Below are 19096 nucleotides of genomic sequence, written 5' to 3' on the forward strand. Positions count from 1 at the left end.
TCTGCAACCTGTGGGACAGAGTCCCCAGCTACCTGAATCTTGGGCGGCCATCATGGAAGGATATTCCGAGCACCATGAGCCAAAGGATGCTCTACTCCTAGATGCAAGATCCAACTTGTAGTGGGAAATAAAAGTATGAGATGAAGCCCGTGGCTGCTGCACAAATATCATCTAGAGGAATCCTAGCCTTAAAGGCTGCCGAGGTAGATACTGACCGGGTTGAATGGGCGTGTACACCCTCGGTCGGGCCTTCCTGAAGCTTGATAAGCCAACAAGATACATTGTGAAATCCAGCGAGACAGAGAGACTTTAGAAATTGGCTTGCCCAAATTAAATTTAGCAAAGGAAATGAACAACTGGTCGGATTGCCTATGACCAGCCGTTCTGTTTAGATAAAATCTAAGTTGCCTGTGAACATCTAAGGAGTGAAGCTTGTATTCACCTTTGTTTTCATATTTAGGAAAGAAAACAGGGAGGTTAATGGATTGATTAATGTTTGCTTCAGAAGCTACTTCAGGAAGAAAGGACGGGTCGGTCCTGAGGTAAACACGGTCCGGATGAAAGACCAAGTAAGGAGGTTTAGCTGATAATGCTTGGAGCTCTGAAACTCTCTTGGCCGATGTAATGGCTACTAAAAAAGCAGTCTTGAAAGACAAGAATTTGAGATCTACTGTAGCCGCTGGTTCGAAGGGGGGGGGGCGGTCAAGGCCTGTAGAACTAAGGAAAGGTCCCAGGGAGGAACCGCTTGTTTTACAGGGGGCCTGAGAAGGAAAGTACCTTTAAGGAAAATTTTGCACAACTTGGCTGACATGAGTGGACTAGAGTCATGACCAATGTGATAATGTGAAATTGCCGCAAGTTGTACTTTGACTGTGGAACTGCTGGCACCATCGTTAAAAAGAGTGGTTAAGAAATCAAGCACTAAAGGGAGAGGAACTGTGAAGGGATTCAGGCCTTGCCGCTCCGCCCACAAAGAAAACCGTTTCCACTTGCTGCGGTAGACTTTCCTAGTGGACGGTTTATGAGCTGCCACCAGGATCGCCTTAACAGGGGACGAAATACCGGGAGTCCTGATCAAGAGTGGAACTGGAGCAGCCAAGCGGTCAGCTTCAGGTTGTCCAGGTTCGGAGGAGATAGGCAGGATGGATGAGATATCAGATCCGGAATGGGATCTAGAATCCAAGGAGGATTCACTGAGTGAGACCTTAGGAAGGGGAACCAGATCTGCCGAGGCCAAAACGGAGCAATGAGAATCATTCTGCAACCCACCCGAGAGGCTTTCTGAAGAACTTGGAGCATCAGAGGCAAGGGTGGATAAGCATACAGAAGACCGGGTGGCCAAGCATGCACCAGAGCGTCTCTTGGGGACCCTCCTGGAGGAGGTATCAGAGCGAAAAAACTGTCGCACTTGGTGTTTGAGGGAGAGGCAAAAAGATCGCATGAAGGAGTTCCCCACCGTGTGAATATGCGTTCCGCTACTTGAAAATTGAGAGACCACTCGTAAGGGGTCAGAATGGTGCGACTGAGCTTGTCCGCCAGGATGTTGGACCGACCCGGAATGTGCATTGGTATTAGAAAGCGGTTGGTGGAGATTGCCCATTCCCAAACTCTCATGGCTTCTCGACAAAGAGGGTAAGACCTCGTTCCCCCTTGCTTGTTGATGTACCAGACAACCGACATGTTGTCCGATTAAATCGCAATTGTTCCCAAGGGAAGAAAGTCCTGAAGTGCTAGCAACGCTAAGAGCACTGCTCTCATCTCTAGAACGTTGATATGCAGTAAGGTCTCTGAATCGTTCCACGTGCCTTGGACGGTCCGGCCCATAAAATGCCCCGAGGGAGGCGTCCGTGGTCACCGTGGCGAGGGGAGAAGCACAAAATGGGCGGCCTCCGTGGAGATCTGGGAGTGAAGCCACCACAGGAGGGACCGCTTGCAAGCCTTGCTGATCGCAATGGGATGATGCATAGGAAGAGCAAGGTATGACCACTGTACTAAGAGAGTCCACTGCAGGATGCGCATATTGAGCCTGGCGAGAGGAAGAAGTGCTATAGCAGACGCCATGGACCCTAGAGCCCTCAGGACCAACTCCGCCGGAACAGAACTTGAGTGGAGAATGGCCCGCACCTGGAGCTGCAGATTTTGAACTCTGTCCGCAGTGAGGAAGGCTTTTAAACTCCTTGTGTCTAACCTGGCCCCTATAAAATCTAAGAGCTGTGCGGGCGCCAGGTTGGATTTCTTTGTATTTATAGTAATGCTCAGATTGGGAGCAAGATGGAGAAAGGAGTCTTGCGCCAATAGTAGTAGATGCCTTGTTGGGGCGGTAAGAAGCCAGTCGTCCAGGTAGGGGAAGACCTGCACCCCCTGAAGCCTCAGGTGGGCGCTACCACTGCTAATACTTTGGTGAACACCCTGGGGGCTGTGGTGAGACCAAAGGGAAGGACCCGGAACTGGTAGTGACTGGCTCCCAGCCGGAAGCGGAGGAACCTCCTGGAGCGCCTGTCCATTAGGATGTGGTAGTACGCATCTTTGAGGTCTATGGAACACATCCAGTGATTTTCTCCCAGAAGGGGGAGAATAGATTGCAGAGTGACCATTCGGAATTTTTCCTTGGGAACTGCCAGGTTCAAGAGAGAAAGGTCTAAAATTGGTCTTAGATCCCCCGTCTTTTTTGGCACTAAAAAGAACCTGGAGTAGAACCCTGATCTGATCTGGTCTGGGGGGACGGGCTGGATGGCTCTTTTCTTTAGCAGATGGCCAATTTCTGCCAAAGCGGCCTCCCGTTGACCGGGTGGAACGTCTGGGAGGGACTTCAATTTTGGTAAGTGACGAAAAGGGATGCAGTAACCTCTGGATATGATCTGGAGAACCCAGCGGTCTGATGTTATGGACTCCCATGCCGCTAGGTGCCCCGAAAAACGTCCCCCGACTGCCTCCAGAGTGGAGCGGCCGGGCAACCCCTCAGGGTTGCTGCGCGGGCCGTTCAGAGAAGGGTTCTCTGGACCCGAAGTTCCTGGGAGCCCCTCTGCCTCTAGGGCGGCGTCCTCCCCGTCCTCCTCTGCCACAGAAGGACTGGTTGTCCGGAGCAGGCTGGGATTGCTGCGACTTCCGGAACCACATCTTCTTCTGACCCTTTTGGTTCCTAGAATAGGGCTTCTGGGGTGCAGAGAAGCGGATTCCGACGGCAGACAGCGTCTTCCCGTCCTTCTCGCTCTGGGTCAAAGTGTCGCGAACGGTTTTGCCAAAGAGGGCAGAACCATCAAAGGCGTTCGCAAATGACGCTTTGAAGGGCTCTGAGAAATCGCAATGACGGAGCCAGGCCTGACGTCTAGTGACTAGACCTGCCCCTGCGGCTCTAGCGAAGCCTTCCGTAGCATGGGAGAGTAGCCGCATAGAGGTATTGGTAACTGATCTAAGAGTGGCCATGCGGGTGGAGTGCAGCACTTTGTCCTCCTCAGACATGGACTCTGGGGGAGATGCAGCGTATTCTTTAATGAGATCGCGCTGCATCCTAATAACGTGTGCCAGGTAGTTCAGCGCCCTTACCGAGAAGGTCGCTGAACTAAACATCCGCTTCCCCAAGCGGTCCATCATCCGAGACTCCTTGCTCGGGGGATGGACTGAGGGACTCTCCTGAGCAAGTTCCCTCTTGGTGGCCGCCGTCAACATGGCATCTACCGGAGGCCCCTTACTCCAATGGGCACGGTCAGACGGTGGACTGAGGATCCTGTCGGGCCTCTTAGGGATTGGCTCCACGGTGTCCGGTTCCTTCCACGCCCTGGTGGTAATGAGGTCCACCAGGGGGTCGGCAGGAGGGACACCCAAGAGGTAGACGGGCCCGCTTCAAATGCCTCCAAGAACACTGACTCGTCCGAGGAAGACTTGGGGGCAGACCACCCCCCCCTTATACGGAGCATTTCCATGATGTCTCCAAATGAGACATCCTCGGGGGGTGACCGTGGGGAGCCTTCCCCTTCCTCCAAATCCGTGTCTTCCGTGAGAGACTCGGGGGAGTCAATGTGCCTCCTTTTGCACGTATGCTTGCGAGGAACATCCTCTGGGGGGCTGTCAGAGGACTCCTCGCAAGCAGTAACCTGTTTCAGGGGAACAGCTTGGGGCACAGAAGCGGGCTATCCCAAGGGCCGGATGGTGGAAGCCTGACCTAGTGCAGAGGGAGCGCGGGACGGAGCCGAAACAAGTGCCGGGGGTCCGGAAACCCTCAACAGGGCCCTCTCCACTACATCAAAGGCCGAGGAGGAGCCGACCTTGACCAAAGGATCCGACAATCGGCTCCCACTCGGATCCGAAGAGTGGATCGGAGCCGGCGCCGAAGCGCTCGGATCCGAAGGGACAGTGTGCTCCGACACAGACGGCGCCGAAGGAGCACTGATCCCCCTGGATCCGAGGCTCGGATCCAGGCTCCGAGAGGTCGGATCCGATGCACTAGAGAGCAGGGTCGGATCCGAAGTACCAAGTACTATCGGCGCCGACCCACCCCGGCTCGGCTGCTCGGCTCCAACTGCTCCAAACCCGGGTAGCGGGTCGGAGAAGGAGCAATTGGCTTGAAAAAGGGGGTCGAGCTCCCCCCCAGGGGGGGGGGGAGGCAAGAGCACTCCCATCTGCATCTGGGCCTGGATGAACCTTCTCATCATCCGGTCCAGATCAGCATCCGATAGGCTGTACGTTGATCTCGACGAGGCTACCGAGGTAGGCCTCGAGTGCCTCCTCGATAGCCTCGACGGAGATCGGGTCTCCTCCTCCTCAGGTCCCGGTGAAAAACACACTGGAGACCGGAGCCGAGGAGGAGGAGATCCAGCCGACCATGGAGCCGGGGGAGAAGCCCGCTTGGCTGGCGGGGCCGAAACAGAGGTCTCGGCCCGCCGCTTATGGTGCTTCTCCCTCCGGTCCCTTTTTCTAGCATTCCTCTCCTCCGAACCAGAAGCGGGAGGTTGAGTCCCAGGAGGAGGAGGGGGAGCCGGAGAGGGAATAACCGTGGGGACGGTTACCCCCGAAGGAGCGGAGGTCGGAGCAGAGTCCGGCGGCAGAAGGCCCGCCAAAACTAGCTTGGACCTCCGCTCCTTCAATGCCCTGGGGTTGAACCCTGCACAAATGGAACATCCAGATGTGAGGTGTTCAACCCCCAGGCATCTAACACACCGAGTGTGGCCATCAGCTGGGGAAAGCTTATGGCCACACTCTGAGCATTTAGAGAAAATAGCCTTGGGCTGCTCAGACATCCCAAGCTAACAAATAAAAGTTACTATAACTAAGGTAAAGTAACTAAAACAAAAATCACTCACAGGCCCAACGCACACACTACGCTACCAGCGAGGGGAGGGATATAAATTTAAGATTAAACTCTAAAAAAAAGTAATAATACAAAAGGGAAACCTACACTTTCACACAAATTAACCAAAAAATTATTTAAATTTTACAATTTAAACACTGAATATACTACTTAGCTGGAAAAAACAATCTGGTCACCATGCGCGGCAAACGAGATCTGAGGTCATGAGGGTAGAGCAGGGCATTATGGGTGAGGGGAGGAGCTGAGAGCTTGGATCCATAGCTGGTAAACCATGCCGGTTCGGATCCGATATCGGATCCATAACCCACAGGTTGCAGACAAATGAATCTCCTACTTCAGATTATTAAGTTTTGTGAGGGTACTAGTTTTGATTTCTTTTCGTTTACTGTGTACCCTAGGCAACTTAACAGATGTTTGACAAACGCCAGATGCTTTAAAAGAATGTCCTTGCTTTCTGCTTGAATAATGCAGTCGTCCAGGTATGGATATATTTGAATTCCTCTGTCTGCAGTATGCAATTACTGGTGCCAGGCATTTTGTGAAGAACCTGGGCGCAGTAGATAAGCCAAAGGGCAGTGCAGAGAATTGATAATGAGTTGAACCTGCAATAAATCGGAGGTATCTTCTGCAATTTTGTCTGATAGGGACATGCAGGTATGCCTCCTTGAGGTCCAACGTTACTAGCCAAGCCTTCTTGCCCAGCATGGGAAGCTGCTGCTGTAGTGTTAGCACCTTGAATTTGGGTACTTGCAGATAAGTGTTTAGAATTGAAAGGTCCAGAATGGGTCTCCAGGCTTTGTCCTTTCTGGGAACTAGAAAGAGTCTTGAGTAAAATCCTTGTCCTTGTGTAGGTACCTGTTGAATGGCTCACATGTCCATGAGAGCTGTAATTTGTTTTTGAGCCTCTGCCCATTGATTTGGTGGCAGGTTTGGCATTTCTTTTATCCTTGCCAAAGTGTGAAAGTGGAATCTGTATCCTTGTGAGACAATATTTAGGACCCATTTGTGTCTTGTGATGATTTTTATTATTTATTTTACATTTGTTGACCGGTCTAGTCTAACTGGATATATGTCCATTTTCAGTAGAGGCCCGGGGAGAAAAGCTCCAAACATGAATAGTGACAATGTTAAACATATGTAAAAAGACATTTAAAATCACATAAAGTGAAAACATTGGTAAAAGAAATTATAATACTCAGGTTATAAACTAAAAAAAAAAAAATTATTAGAGTAAAGAAAAATTATACTAAATATAATAGTGGGTACGAGTAAAACCCAATAAAAAGAGAGAAAGGCTTTTATGTTATATAAAATTACTAAGAAAAGAGTAGCACCTAGATTAGGTGGCATAGGATAGAGGTGTAGGGAAAGGTGTAAGAGAGGGAAGGGGGAAAGATATCAGTCTGGGTTAGCACATCGGCAAAACCAATGAGTTTTAAGATGTTCTTTGAGGTGTTTTTTTAAATAGAGTAGATGCTAAGATTGATAGTTCAGAAGGAAGTTGATTCCAGTTTTAACCTGCTGTGTTAGAGAAAAGTGAGTCACCAGCTTTGTTGTTGGATTTAGTTGTGGAAACTAGGAGTTTATTAGCAGAGAGTAGTGTAGCAAGATATTTATATGGTGTAATCAGATTAGAGAGGATAGGGGTGTTGTTAGGGTGGTACAGGATCTTTTGAGTGATAAGTAATTGTTGACAGAGTATAAGGTTTTCCAGTTCTAGCCATCCAAGTTGTTTGAGGTTGAGGCAGTGGTGAGTTTTGAAGGGGGAGCATGTAATGAATCTAGCTATGCTATTATAACATGTGACAAGTTTGGAGAGGTTATTTTTTGATAGGTTAGTATATATAGCAGAGGCATAGAAAAGGGTAAAAATGAGGTGGGTTTGTGCAATAGTTTTCCTGGCAGAAGGGGTAAGGAAGGGTTTAATTCTATAGAGGGTACGAAGTTTTTTGTTAATGGACTTTATGGTGGTGTTGATATGGTCATCGAAATTGAGATGATTATCAATTGTAACTCCTAGTAGGCGGGTTGTAGAGTCTGGGGTTATGTTGGTAGCATTGTTAGAGGTTACAGAAAAGGATGGAGTGGGTGATTTATGAGTAGGGGTAAAAAGTAGTAGTTTTGTTTTTTGGGATTTAGTAGGAGACAGTGTTGCATAAACCAGTTTTCAACATTATGAAGAACAGTTTGAGTGAGGGACTGGAGAGAGTCTATGTTCTTGTCTGAACAAATTAAGGTGGAATCATCTGCATATTGAATGCAGTTGGCTTGAGGAATATTTATTTGTAGATCGTTAATAAATAAGGAAAACAGAAGGGGACCTAAGATAGAGCCTTGGGGTACCCCAATATTTACAGGAAGTAGTGAAGACAGATTGTTATCCCAAAGGACTGCTTGCTGTCTATTATTCAGATAAGACCTAAACCACTGTAATGCTTGTGGTTCAAGAGGAAGGATCATTAGTTGTCTAAAAGTAAGTTATGGTTAACCATATCAAAGGCTTTTGACAGGTTAATAAATAGTGCAGAGGAAAAGGAGTTATTGTTGCGATTTTTATTTATATAAACTGTGAAAGATAGTAGGGCAGTTGTAGTGCTATGGAATGGTCTGAAGCCATGTTGGCAGTTGGCTAACTGGTTATTTTGTAGTAGGTAGTTAAGTAGTTGTTTGTGAATACATTTTTCCATAATTTTAGCTATTGGGGAGAGTAAGGCAATAGGCCGAAAGTTAGAGTTCAGTAGAAGACCTTCCTTTATGTAGAGGGATTATGTGGGATACTTTCCATATGGATGGAATTTTGCCTTCTGAGATGGTTCTGTTAATAAGGATAGAGATGGAATAGTCTATAGCTTTTGCGGCAATTTGTAGATATTCAGATGGAAGACAGTCGGCAGAAGAGGTACAAGGTTTCAGTTTTTGAAGTAGCTTACAGATGAGGAGTAGGTACAGGTTGTATTTGAAAGGTAGGTGATGTAGTCTTGGAAGAATTTATTGGAGAAGCAGTAAAGGGAGGTAAAGAATTGGCTAGGGTTTGAATGGATTCTGTAAAGTAGTGTTAAAGGCATCAGGGATCTGGTTGGAGTTATTATGGTTAAAACCTTCAGGGGTAGGGGTAGCAGAGTGACCTGGACAAAGAAGTTTGTTAATCCCTGACCAAAATTTTTGTGGCGTTTGTTGACTGGTTTGTTGGAGGTGAAGATAGAAGTCTTTTTTGTCTTTGGGAATGTCTTTCTTGGTAGCATTTCTTAACTGCTTAAAGTGGAGTTGATCTGATGGACATTTGGTAGCTCTCCATTTAGCCCAGATTTTATTTCTAAGGAGCATCTTTTGTCTAGTTTGTTTTGAGAGCCATGGGGCAGGTTTGGATCTTATTCTAGTAGAACGAAGAGGATCATGGTAATCTAGGATTTGAAGAAATTTGGTGTTAAAATAGTTAACTGCTTTGTCTAGTTCAAGATGGGTTAGTGGTGACCAGTCACATGCCTGCAGTTCATTTAGGAAGCTATGTGGGTTAAAGAATTTTTTTGAGCGGGAGGTTTTAAGATTATGAGTAGTTGGGATATGTACTTTTTGTCTAATAATGTAGGTAAGCATGTGGTCGCTGATACTGTCGGGAAGGGTTCCTGGAGTACAAGTTTCAGGGTGCTTATTAATAAGGATCCAGTCAAGAATAGATTCCTTACTGGTGGGTTTGTGAATTCTAGTAGGAGTTTTTATAGGGATTATAGGGATTATAGGTTCGTACTAAGCTAACTGCCCTTGCGAGCCATTTTAAGCCTAGCCAATTATCCCTTGTGAGACTCAACCCTGCAACTTGTGCTTGTAAGGCAAGCACCTTAACCATTAGGCCACTCTCCCAACCCCTAGAGATTTATGTGGTTAGTAGGGTTAGTGGAGCTGCAGGAGGACCAGTCGATGTTAAAGTCACCCAGTATAATGGTCTCCTGGGGTAGTTGGGTAGAAAAATAGCTAAGCAAGTTTTCAAGAGTATTAGTATTGTTACCTGGGGGGAGATACATGCAGATTAGATAGATAGATTTGGTGTTATTGATTTGGAGTTTGGTAGTCAGGAGTTCGGCTTTGGTGTCAAATGAAGGATGCACATTGAAAGGGGAAATTTGGAGATTAGATTTATAGAGAATGGCTATACCACCACCTTTTTTGGTTATACGGTCATATCTAAGGATAATGTAGCCAGGAGGGCTAATTTCCTGGTCTAGTGTGGATTGTTTTAGCCAAGTCTCTGCAAGTCATAGGATATCAAATGAGTACACATCAAGGAGTGCATGCAGGTGGGAAATTTTGTTGTTGATACTTCTAACATTAAGGTGAGCTATCAGGAGGAAGTTAGGTGGTTTAGTTAATGAAGAAATCATAGGCACTGATAAGTTGTTAAGGTTATTGGCATAGTCAGTATTGGGGCCTGGGTTTGGATGAATATCACCATCTAGGAGGGGGTGTTGCTGGGGATTTTTTAGAAATTTAAGGATTTTGAAGAAGTTATTAAATGTTTTTTTGGAGGTGAAGTAATTAAAATGAGATGTTCTATGAAATTTTGATAGTATATAGTTAGAAGTACTGGTTATATTACAGTGGTTAAGGGAGTAGATATAGGAAGAAGGTAATGTTTGTTGTAAGTGATGGTTTTGTTCTGGTAGAGAAAGACTTTCAAAGAGGGTGAGTGAATAAGGTATGGTAAGAGAGGTTAAGGTAGTTAAGAGTAGTATGTTTTTGAAAATGGTTTTAAGTGAAGGGGCCATATTTATAGGAAGTTGTAAGTTAAGAATAGGTAGTGAAAGTAGGAGAAATAGAGAAAAAGGAAGGAGTATTATGAAAGATAGATCTGGGTTGGAAATTATGAGAGAAGAAATTAGTGGAGAATGTAAAGGGGAGGATAAGGGAATTAGCTAGTGTAGTAAAAGGGTAGGACAGTTGGGGTGTAATTCAAGAGAGTTAATTAGTAACAATTAGGGAAGGAGGAGATGGGGGAGCGGTCTAGTGATGAGGAGGTTTGTGATAGGTTGGAAAAATGGAGGGGGAGTGGCAAGTGAAATTTAAGTGTAGTGCTACTGGGGGTGGGGAATTGGGGGTAGGGGAGCGGAGTGAGCCCGCAGGGCGAACGGAGCGGGGCAGACCAAGGAAAGTAAAAGTAGTGAGAATAACAATCAGTAAGGTAGAAGGTAAGAGCAGGGGATGGTAGGTAAAAATGCAGAGATTGTGAGTGTAAGGAAGGGGGAAAGAAAATGAGCAGGAACCAGGGGGATAGAGGGCTAAAAAGACTAGGAGTGGAAGAGAGGAGGGCAAGTTACAGGGTTAAAACAGACTATGGAAGAGGATAGTAAAGAGAAAAGAGTCCAAGAGTAGGACTTTTAAATTGAATGGCAAGAATAGAAATTGAGTGAAATCAGAGGTGGTTAAAGACTGCCATCTAGTGGTCAAAGTCTGTTAGTACGCAGTGAGGAGATCACAGAAGCTGGTTATAAGTAAAGAAAATAAAGGTACTGAAGAAGAGAGAGCTATAAGGGGGTCACAGAATAGAGGGTGGGGGCTAGAAGAGTTAAGAGCCAGGAACAGTGGAGTTCAACAAGAGTAGGCAGGGGGGGGGGTATGGCTGCTGGCAGATATGGCACAACTAGTATAGGTATAATGGACTAGTGTATACAAATATTGTATAACAAAAAACAAAATTAAGTGTGACATACAATGTTAATTTAATTGATGTTCAGTCCAGGGGTATTTTGATTACCCAGGTGAGGAAATACACAGGCAGGTTTAGGTAGGTGAATATTGCTGGTCTTTGTAGTCCAATAGGGCACAGTTAGGAGTGGGCAGAGTAAGTTTGGGGAGTATTCACAGCTGGAGAGAAATAAAAAAAAAAGATGAGGGAAGTTACTTTAGCTGTGCAAAATTGATAAAACCAATATGCTAGTACAAATACCAAACAGCAGGACCAGGTGTAGAAACAACAAATGCTAGGTCAGGCGCACATGAGTAAGCATGTAGTGCAAAATAATACAATTAGTTGGATCCCTGCAGCTGAAATTAGCTATTGAATTAGGACTAAAAACAATGTAGTAGATGCAATAGAGGTTAAACAAAAACTTAGACTAAGAGAGTAATCATTACATTTGAAACAAGGTAGCCAGAAATTAAATTAACAGTAGAAACAGTCAGCTATGTTTCAGCAGATACTGACAATTTGCATGTAGTACAGATAAGTTTGCAGTTCAGAAAACATAACTGGCTCTTAAAACAGCATACTTATTAGACAAGCCTGTTTAAACACATGTAATTAAAACTAAAACTACTTAAATATCAAACACACAGTTACTGTTTAAATTCTCAGAGTACCAAAAAAGGCTACAACTGAGGACAGATAGAAAATAAAGTGGTTTTCGTAACGTCCGCACCAAGACCCATACAAAATTGACCATTTAAGCTACACAGGGAAGCGATATCTACCACAGCTATTTGTAGTCGCAGGGTATCACAACTCTAAAAACTTATGTTATTTAGCTAAGCTTTAGGGAATGTAATTAATAGGGCAGAAATAAAGCAAGTATACCTAATAGTAAAGCCTATTAGAGGGGGTACTATATACGCCTCTGAGAACGGCTAAGACCTATGTGAATGTCAATAGAGTAAAACAAAGCCTACAACTAAAGTAATATATTATGCAATTGTTATGATGAAAAACAAATCCTACAACTAAATTATTTGCAGGAAGTGCTCCGGCGAAATCCAGGTCCTCTAAAGTCGCATGAAGCAGAAAGGTACCTGTAGACTCTCAGCAGATGCAAGTTATACACTTTTCAAAATGTTTAATCTGTACCAACACCAGAGCGATTCGCTATCGAGTTTCAGTACTTAAACAGCAGAGTCAAAACATTAAAGTTAAGACTAGCAGCTACCTCTAATCAATGGCAGAGTCGCTGACAGCATATACACTAAAAGGGGATGTAGGAATTAAGAGCTATGGAGTCTCGGTTTGAGGTAGTGATGTGCCAGTTGTCTGCAAAAAGTGCTAATTTTCCTCCCAAGGGAGCTGCCAAGAGAGATTTGCTTGGCAGTCTGAGGGTTAAGTCATTGCATCTGTCTTCTGATAGCTTGGGGCCTGTCTTCTCCTCCTTTCTGGGTTGCGGTACCCCATTGGCGAAGCTTGTATGGGCCTTGTGACTGACCTCTGCCCCTTGGGCGTCTGTATTTGCCCCTCTGTGTTCTGTCAGAAGCTGGAAAGGACCAGTTTTTTTTTGGCCAGTTTCTGCTGAAACGAGGGGGTTGAACCCGTAAAAAAATCCTTGACCGTCTGCAAAGATTTTGCCTTATCCTCCATTTTCTTTAAGACCTCTTCTGCTTTTACACCAAATAAAACATCCTGCTGTAAAGGTGCATCCAATAACTTTGCTTTAACATGATCAGGTAGGGTTTGTTCTTTTAACCAAGCATGTCTACGTATGACAGACCCAGTCACTGCTGCTCTACAGGAAGCCTCCAATTAATCAAATCCACATTGTAAAGTATGTTTTCCCACTTGTTCAGCTGCATGCAACAAATCTTGCATTTCCTTGAAATCAGGCTGCTCTGAATGTGTGATCATTTTTTGTTTTAATTGAGACATCAGATATTGCTGATATTTCAGCATGTGAAACTGGCAATTTAAGGCCCTCATAGCTAGAGTAGCTGAGGTATATACTTTCTTTCCCCATCTGTCTAGTGCTCTGGAATCCCTTTCAGAGGGTACACGATTTTAGCAATAGAGGCCTTAACCCCTTTGGGACCCTGGGAAATGGTTTCTGGATCAGCAACAGGGCTTTTATATAGGAATTTGTGTGAGTCAGGGACTCTGTAGTATCTGCCTGGTTTGGCTGGTGCAAGAGGTAGAGAGTCTGGCTAGATTCTAAGTAAACATCATCCACAATGTCTAACACAGGAGGGATAGCAAGTGGTCTGTGCTGGGGTAGTAAAAGGAACTCTCAGAGCCTTTTCTTAGAATCAGAGTAATCCTGGCCTTCCCAGTGGAAATGTTCCCTCATGGTATGTAAAGTTTCCCGAAAGGAGTAGTCTTCTGGGGGAGAAGCTGAGGGAATAGACTCTTCAGCATCAGAGTCTTCACAAGGGGGAAAAGAGTATTCCTGTTCCTCAGAAGAATCTGAGGAAATTGAGACCTGGTCAGAGGAAGCATCCTCCTTTTGTCTTGACCTTTTATCAGGAGGGGGATGGGAACCCCTGATTAGGGTAATTAAATCTTCAGCCATCTTAAGCATCTGTTTCTTAGGCATGGGGCCTTGTACTGGAGACTGCTGTACAGTCTTTTTTGTTTTTAAATGAGATTTCAGCTTAGCATAAGATTTGAAGGTGATTGTAGTCGGTCTGAAGACACCTTCTGCAACTGAAGGCGTTTCAGCTGCATCGGAATCTCCTTCTGCTCTGGAGTCGGAAAGGGCTAAGGATGAAGACTGTGGCGGCCTAGCAATCTCCGCTTGGGAATCGGAGGCCGTCTGAGGTTCTAAATTAGCGATAGTCAGGGGCTGCGTAGGTACCTCACCGAAAACCGGAGAACCGGTGACTGGCCCAGCAGAGGCCTCGGAGTCTGGTTTGGGTCTCGGCTGCCTGTCCTTATCCTTGCGTTTTTTATGCATGCCGGTAGTCGGTTGCTCCGACGGCATGGTATAATTAAATTTCCTACCAAAGTAATGTCAGGCGAAATCAAACCGACATTTAATAGTTTGTTTATTAAACCTAGCACAAAACCGACAACCTGTGACGTGGTCTGAGCCTAGGCAAGGAATACAATAAGAATGAAAGTCCTTATGAGGTATTTGCTTCCCACAAGAAATACAATTGTTAACTTTTTCTGACATCGACTGAGGCAAGAAAAGGTTCCCCAACAGGGTACTTAGCTTTACTGAAGACTTCGGTCTGAAATTTAAATTGAAAATCTCAGGAGTTGGCCGACCGGCACTTGCGAACTGCTTCTGCTTCGGGCACCGCGTGGTAAGAAAGACTGAAGAAAATGGCGTTGGATGCCTCTTATATACCCCTGGCGCTCTGACGTCAGGGAAGAAGCGACAGCAACCGACGCCGGACCAAGACTTTGGAACTCTGGCTGACTGCGGGACCGCCTGATGGCAGGATAACCCAAGTGTGATGACTGCAGCAGTGTAACACGATGAACATCTCCAAATGATGTCAACATCCTACAAGATCTAACACAAACGACTGGTGCCGAAGGCATGGTCTTAAACTCAATGCAAATAAATGTATTATCATTCCTTTTGGTAAAAGCAATGTTCCTGCTACCACATCAATGGTAACAACTTAAGTACTCGCTCAGTGGTGAGTGACATGGGCACAGGCTGACAGCAACCTTACCATTGACCAGCATGCCTCTCTACAGTGGTAAGAAGGGCATTCTATACTGCTCATCTAATAATTACAGACATTGCCTCCAGAAAAAAAGAAATTACTTCCCTGTACTCTTCCCTCATCAGGCCAAAAATCAAGTACAACTCCCCACTTGCCATGTACCTTTCTAAGCACCTGCAGCAATTGGAAGAAACCACAAAGGTTCCTCACAAGGAAAATTCAAGGTTTTCATAATCTGCCCTATAGGGATCGACTGAAATCACTGTCACTTTATTCCGTTTCATACAAACTACTCAGAGGTGATCTCTGCCTTGCATATAAGGCAATCTCGGACCCTGCGTTACTGGAAATGCTTCATATACACAAGTCAAATGGTACATGGGTTACTTGCTCTAAGGACCTTAACCTGGTATGTGACATTAACAAAACCTGCTGGAGGGACAGATGTGTCTCCCAGAGGTTACCGCACCTTTGGAACAGACCTCCACATGTCAAACAGAGCACCTCACTGGCCCTCTTCAAAGAGTCTGGACAATAGGATGGGTGACTAAATTCACTCCAGGGGTTCCACCTGTGTCCTTCTTGGACAGGGGCAATAGGTGCTGATCGTGAAATAAAGGTAAGAACTTGGCTATGCTTGTAAGGGCCTTAGGGCCATTAGCCCAGAAACTTTCTATGATCTGTGTTGTCCATTTTCATTCTTCCTCAACTGCTGGGTTCAGATCCAACCTAGCCCACTTCTTCCAAATCACAGGATTTTTGAACTCTTGAGCTCCACCCTTTATCCATACTGTCCCACCAACCTAAAGTACCTCAGACCTCGTTTGCTTCCCAGTGAACTAACAGAAAAGTGGGAGATCACAAAGGAACAGAAGCTGGAGGTCAAATGAGGAAAAAGTTATGCACTCACTCACCATAACGTTGTGTGTGTGTGCTGTCCATCTTCGCCTTCATTCTTACCAGGATGGGTTCGGATCAGACTCTGCCTTTATATACAAGCTCAAGGTCTTCCACTAGCTTATGGCTAAACCCTGTCCCAACTTGCACCAGAAAAGCTCCCCAGATCTTGTTAGCAGTAATAACAGTAAGAAAAATTAAGGGCAGTTTAATAATTTAGAGAGCAATAAAGAAAGCCAGAGAATAATGATATCAAATTGTACCAACTTGGTCTGGGGGAACGAGGGTGGGATGTAAGAATGAAGATGGACAACACACATGGAACATTATGGTGAGTACAAAACTTCTTTATGTGTTGTCCTACTTCACCTTCATTCTTACCAGGATGGGACAGCGTCCCTAGCACCATCTTTCATGGGTGGCTCAAGGGAGAATATTTTTCATAACCGTGGAACCAAAGGAGACCCTGTTCCTGGAGGCCAAATCGATTTTGTAATGAGCGATAAAAGGTAAGTGGTCTTGCCTATGCTGCCGCAGTACAAACGATATCAATTGGAAGTCTAGCCAAAAAGGTGGAAGAGGCTGCAATGGCTCTTGTAGAGTGGGCCTTAACTCTATTTGGGAGATCTCGGTTTTGTGATTTATAGATAAAAGTTATGCAATCTGAAAGCCATGTCACTCTAGAGACTGGAGTACCTTTCTTTGAATATGAAAACGATATAAATAACTGGTCAGATTTTCTAAAGTTCCTTGTCCTGTGTAAGAAGAAATGTAATAGTCTATGTACATCCAGTTGATGTAACATGTATTCTGCCTTATTCTCGTAATTTGGGTAAAAGACTGGCAGCTCTACAGATTGATTCAAACTAGATTCTGAACATACTTTTGGCAAAAAGGAGGTGTTTGTTCGTGAGGAAATCCTGTCTGTGGAAGAGCAAGTAAGGGGGCTTTATTGACTAGGCTTGCAACTCCGACACTGTCCTAGCAGAAGTAATAGCCATCAAAAGAACAGTTTTCTATGTCAAAAATTTGAGTTCGCAAGATGATGTTGGCTTAAAAGGGAAAAAATTAAATGAGATAGGATGAAATTTAAGTCCCAAGATGCTGTGGGGGGTCTGACAGGTGGTCGTAGTAATGAAGTACCTTTGAGAAACGTGTTGCATAGCCTATGAGACATAATGTTAAAGCCAAATTCACCAATATGAAAACAAGAAAAAAGAAGTTATGTACTTACCATAACATTCCATGCGAGTTGTTCATCTCGCCTTCATTCTTACACATGGGTCCGGAGCAGATTCATCGGCTCCGAATCGGCCTCTTTCACAAGCTCAAGATCTTAGAGTAGCTCAAGGCCAAGTCCCTATCCCATGATGCTCTCTGTCTCAACTCAGATCTAGTTTGCTGATCCCAGCATGTAACAGATATAACACAGAAAATGTACTCCTGCCGGAGTAAGAAGTCTTATAACAAGACCCAACAGACCACAAGTGGAGGGGTAAGGTGGGTGGGAATGTAAGAATGAAGGCGAGATGAACTCCTCACATGGAATGTTATGGTAAGTACATAACTTCTTTATGAGAAGTTGTTCAATCACGCCATTCATTCTTACACATAGATAGCATCCCAAGCACACTAATCCTGGGTGGCTCACGAGAGTATATTCCTGAGGACAGTGGAACCAAAGCAAGCCCTGTCCCTGGAGGCCCAGTCTACCTTGTAATGAGTAATAAAGGTATGTGGCTTAGACCAAGTGGCAGCTGCACATATAGTGTCCAAAGGCAATCGAGCCACATAAGCTGAAGAATTGGAAACAGCCCTAGTGGAATGCGCTTTCACATCATGTTCTAATGGTTGATTCACTGAAGAATATGTGAATTTTATGCAGTCAGTTAACCATTTGGAAAGAGTAACTTTGGATACTGGTAGCCCTTCCTTTGTGTCAGCATGAGAAACAAAGAGTTGTTCTGATTTTCTAAATTCTTTTGTTCTGTCCAAATAGAATCTTAATTGCCTGTGAACATCAAGCTTATGCAACATATACTCCAACTTGTTAGAATGGTTACTGAAGAAAGTTGGGAGTTCAATAATTTGATTCAGGTTAGTCTCAGAACACACCTTTGGCAGGAAGGAAGGGTTAGTCCTCAGTGACACACTGTCGGGATGAAACACCAAATATAGGGGTTTTATAGACAGGGCCTGAAGTTCGGACACTATGTGCTGAGGTGATGGCTACCAAAAAAATTGTTTTCCAAGAGAGAAATTTGAAATAGCAGGATGATGCAGGCTCAAAGGGAGGGAGAATAATCCGTGACAGCACAAAATTTAGATTCCAGGGAGTAAAAGGTTGTCTAACAGGTGGTCAAAGATGAATGGTACCTTTTAAGAAGGCTCTACATAGTCTGAGAGACATTAGGTTAGAACCTTCAGATCTGAGGTGGAAATTCGAAATTGCAGCCAACTGAACTCTTATAGGGGCAGCTGCAAAACCTTCATAAAAAAGCATAGACAAATTCCAGAACACTAGCAACTGGGGCAACGTAAGGATCAATATTATTCTGGGAGGCCCAAAAGGCAAATCGCTTCCATTTGCTGGCATACAACTTTCCAGTGGAAGATACAAGAATATGCTGCACCTCAGAGGAAAAGTCGTGTGACCTGGCTAGGTTGGGAATCGGAGCAGCCAAGCTGTCAGTCTGAGGGAATGAAGAGAGGGATGAAGGGCCCCTGACAAATGTGTCAGCACATCTTGAACTGGGTCCAAAATCCAAGGTTCCTCCAGCTGATAAGAGTCGAAGGAAGGGAAAGCAAATCTGTCGAGGCCAAAAAGGGGCTATTAAGAATACAGTTCTTTCCAGGGTTTTGGCTTTCTTTAAGCATTTCAGAATTAGGGGAGTTGGTGGAAAGGCATACGAGTGTCCCGGGGGCAAATCATGTATGAGCGTGTCCCTTGGGCTGTCCCCTGGTGGGGGATTCAGGGCAAAGTAGCTTCTGCATTTGGCATTCATATGGGATGCAAACAGGTCACAGCAAGGCTGGCCCCCATCTGCAGAAAATCATATCCACAACCTCGTCTTTGAGGGACCACTAGTGCGGTAACAAAATGGCTTTGCTCAGTTTGCCCGCAATCATGTTGCATTTCCCAGGATGTGCATTACTATCAAAAAGCGTCCGATGGACACCGCCCACTGCCAAATTCTCAAGGCCTCTCGACAAAAGGGATAAGACTTGGTTCCCCCTTGCTTGTTGATATACCAGGCCACAGACATGTTTGTCTGTCTGGATTGCAATCGTCCCCAGAGGGAGAGAGTCGTGGAAGTGCTGCAACGCCAAAAGCACTGCTCTCAGCTCTAGGACATTGATGTGAAACTGTGACGGCTTCTGACCAGGTGCCTTGGGGCTGTTCTTCCCTGAAACAGCCCCCCCCCCCCCACCATATCAGAGAAGCATCCTGGCTGATGGCAGGGGAGTAAAATGGGCGACCTACTGTTACCAGGTGGCTGGTCAACCACCAGCGAAGATCCTTCTTGC

General features: G+C 45.3%; 1 protein-coding gene across 6 annotated transcripts in view; it reads right to left on the reverse strand.

Annotated features, from left to right (window-relative positions):
• Positions 1-19096, reverse strand: part of LOC122814063 (serine/arginine repetitive matrix protein 2-like) — a 1651944-nt gene that overhangs the window by 429586 nt on the left and 1203262 nt on the right. The window lies entirely within an intron of this gene.

This window comes from Protopterus annectens, chromosome 10.part0 (genome assembly GCF_019279795.1).
Source record: "Protopterus annectens isolate FY-2018-M chromosome 10.part0, PAN1.0, whole genome shotgun sequence".
Lineage (NCBI taxonomy): Eukaryota > Metazoa > Chordata > Ceratodontiformes > Protopteridae > Protopterus > Protopterus annectens.